The sequence below is a fragment of the Galeopterus variegatus genome, unplaced genomic scaffold (assembly GCF_000696425.1).
Source record: "Galeopterus variegatus unplaced genomic scaffold, G_variegatus-3.0.2 Scaffold12805, whole genome shotgun sequence".
Classification (NCBI taxonomy): domain Eukaryota; kingdom Metazoa; phylum Chordata; class Mammalia; order Dermoptera; family Cynocephalidae; genus Galeopterus; species Galeopterus variegatus.
The window spans coordinates 36,316-40,129 of NW_007738916.1; the positions used below are offsets into that span (position 1 = coordinate 36,316).

General features: G+C 45.8%; 1 pseudogene; it reads right to left on the bottom strand.

Annotated features, from left to right (window-relative positions):
- Positions 1 to 178: 178 nt before the first annotated feature.
- On the bottom strand, positions 179 to 3,249 carry LOC103581328 (annotated as a pseudogene).
- Between the last annotated feature and the right edge of the window lie 565 nt (positions 3,250 to 3,814).

A 3,814-nucleotide genomic window follows, 5' to 3' on the forward strand; every position in this document is an offset into this window, starting at 1 on the left:
GTTGCGATCTGTTGCCGGACACGGAAAAAAAAAAAAAAAAAAAAAAAAAAAAAAAGTAGCACTGGGATCTGGCACCCAGGTTTGGTTCTTATCCTGACCATTTACAAAGTATTCCCTTACATAACTTGCATTGTTAGGTTTATGGATGACAGTTCATTCTTTCTGAAGAGTTGTGTATCTACTTCCTTCCTTCCTTGCCTTCATGCAAGGGGCATTCCTTGGGGCAGCTGCTGTATGTGGGTCTTTCAGAGACACCTTGCTGTTTGGCTTCTTCCAAAATCTTGTCCAAACCAAAAAGATCTTTCTCAAACTGAACTGGTCTTGCTTGGTCTCTCTGCTTGTGGTCTGAAGCAGAACATTTCTTGTCAGGGACAAATCTGTTGGTCTTCATTCCTGCTTCTAGGTTGTCACCATACATGTCCTTGTTCAGATTTTTACTGGGCCTACAAATACTCTGGGCCTATAAATATTTTACCATCTCTCCAGACTTGACCATAAGCATTGTAAATTTCATCTTCTCTACTTACAAATTCAATGTCCATAGCCTTGGATTTGTTGAAGAGCCTTTGGCTGTACCGAACTTCACTGGAAGTCCTAGGATTGGGCACGATAAGAGCAATGGGTTCACTAATACCCCAGTTTTTGCTTCTCTGCAGTTTTGACCTCTTATCAGGAGTTGCCCTAGAAAGATTCCGGTCATGCTGTCTTATCATATCAGATTTGACTCTTCTTACATGTCTCCCCATCCACTTTTTTTTTTTTAACGTAGGTTTGATCCCAGCTCTCCTCTCCCTGAAAGGAGAGGAGTTTCTATTCGTGTTTCTCCTTTTCTTTTTGAGCCATCTTTCTCTCTACTCGGGCATGCATTTCCACATCTTCATGAACCTTCTGATCAGCAATGTAGAGGGCTTCAGCCAGTCTGGCAAAATTTTCATTAATGTGTACTTTCTGTGGTCCTCTTCCATCAACAGCCAGACATTTGTTTAATATAATTATATACCCCTTGCATCTTTCCAGTTAGAAATACAAGGAGGAATCTTCCACTCTTGTTCTTTTGTATAGTCATCTGTCTCCTAGGAGAATGCATGACAAGTGCAGGAGGAGAAGATGGTTCCCAGGGAATTTTCTTATTAATCTTGAACTGTGGAGGTTCCATTAGACCTTTCTATATTTCTACCATTCAAATAATCCTCTATTTAGCTTCAGAGCGGAAAGCTACTCCTTGCTGAGATGGTGTGTATCAGATGTAATGAGTGGGCTGCTTTGAACAGGTGTGGCTGCGGCAATCTTGTGCAATAAAGATTTTTATAAGGCTACCTTCGTCTTTTCTGTTATCTCTTTAATAGATTCTTCATTGGGTTTTTGCAGGTCTTCATTCATACGTCATTCAGAATCAGGTGTGTATTTGCTATAAATGACCTTGTCTTTTGACTGTCCTTGTCCAGCAATTGCACTGTACTTGATTTTCCATTAGTATCCATCTGAATGACCAGTGCATTTGGCATTTTTTTTCTTTCATCTCATATCCAGTGGATACTGGGCCATATGGATCTCTGGAAAAGCACCTGGATCTCCAAAATCCTCTAACTACCGAGGTATCCAGCCTTTTTAGTACCCATATCGGGGAAGTTCTCTTCAGGAGGAGACCAGTGAGGTCTGTCATGATCTCTGGGATCTTGCCTTTTCTTGGCCTCCAGCTGGTCCTGAGACAGCTGGTAAGTGCCATCTTCCTATTCTCCAAGTTTAACATTGCAACTATTGTCCTGTACCATAATAGCATTTATTTTGTTCTCTATGACTTTGATATCAGATGCCTAAAGCAATCTGTAATTAAGAGATACTAAATATATAAAAGTGTTGCTAATGAATTGGACACAATAATTAACTATGCAGGTAAGAGAGATATTTTATGTGGGAATCATAGAGAGAGATCTATCTTGCTACTCTTTTTACAGGTGAGCCAACATCCCTCTTCTGTCTTTCTATCTAGAGTATTTTTTTTTCTTCTCCCTGATCAAACATAAACCAGATTGAGAAAAATGACTCTACAGCTTGAGAGTGCATGCATTCGAAGTACAACACGGTAATGTGTATTTGGTTCAGCTTTCCGTGGACTTATGTGTCTGAATGACTCTATGCAATATGTGTCTGGATTTGTGACTTTCTGGCACCACGATCTAAGCAAGTGAGCTAACCGGCCAGCCCCTAGAGAACGTTTCAAATGATATTTTCAGCCTCTGGAACAAGCTGAGCTTCATGGATTCTGAAATAATACCTCACCAAACACTTGAGTGACCATTTGTACACAGCACTGTCTAGAAATGTGAATCTGGCCCCTTCTAGGAAGGGAAGCCCCCTCTCTGCATTGGGACCTGGAGTCGCCTTCCGCAGCGCCCCTAGCGGCGGCGCCCGGCCTTTTCTCCTGTAGGTGGGGCAGGGCGCGGCCACACCTGCGACTGCGCGTGTGTGAGAACTGCACTACCACAATGCTCCGCGCGCAACGGAAATGTGCTGAGCCCGCGAAAGCTCAGAGGAGAGGCCCTTTCGTGTGACGCACGTGAGGTCGAGGAGCAACTTACGTCGTCTTCCTAGGGGAGGTCGTTTTGGCTTTTCTCCGGCGTTCACCGGATTAGAGATTAGTGGCGCTGGGTCTAGGCTGAGGTGACAGGACGGAGAAGCCTCGATTGGTCGTTGTCCTCGCTGCACAGAGGCGGTTCTGAGGTTCGGCGATGCTGTCTGGGGTGACTCGCGCCGGGCCCAGGGTACGGACCGTGGGGGCCGTGCCTCCACTCAGGTCGCCCTCCTCTCCCAGTCCCGCCTGCAGAGTTTGATGGCGACGGCCGCGCTGAGGGACCCGGCTCAGTTAAATGCTGCAACCTCCAGGCCTCACCTTCCTCACCCCCACCCAGATCTAAGGGCCCTGGTGAGAGGCGCCTGGTCATGTTCCTGCAGCCCAGGCCCCAGTGTCCGTGACAGTGAGCAAGTCGTAGGTTGGTCCCTGTTTCTGACATCTAGTGTACTGGGGTCTGGGAAACTGTTGCAGGCAGGGGGACAGTCACTGCAAAGACTTGGAGGTGCAACTGGGCGAGGAGGGTTGGAGAACCAGGGAACAAAGAATGTGAGGGGGAGTTGCTACTTGAATAGCAGGCTGGGGTTTGTTCCTTTATTGTGAGGACTCTCGAAGCCATGGAGAGTTTTGAACAAAGGAGAGACATGACCTGTGATAGCGTTTTTGAAGTTTCTCAAAGGCTGTTAAAAGGAAAAACGGAGTGTAAGGAAGTGATATACAGGTTGAGGAACTGGTAGGTTGAATCTTTGTTAAAGTAACATATCTGGTAAGAGGTGACACTGAGCACTGAGGGACAGAGGTAAGACATTCAGCAGAAGATCATCTGACTCCAAGGCCAGGACAAAGTACGGAGATGCCTGAGCTCTTCAAATTCCACCACGGCCTCGGTCCTGTATGGTTTGCCTCTTTGCACGGGTTCTCATGGCTGCAGAAGGACTTATAGAATCCACACGTTGACATAGGGTGGTCTCATCCCTCCCTGGCCCTGACCCCTATTCAGATACTCTTTCAATTGATATCCTGGGACTCTTAAGTTCTTTGATCTGGGGACTCTGGAGAAACCCCAAACCCAGAGTCCAAAGTCCATAACACAGGTTATATGGAGGGGTTTTCACTTCTGTCAAATGATGTAAACATGTGGAGGTTAACCTAAGAGCTGGTAACAGGATGTGCAAATGCGTAGAGGTAAACTTGATCAAAAGGTGGAGGTGATGTTACTAAGGTCTTAATAGGCTTTATCTTGTT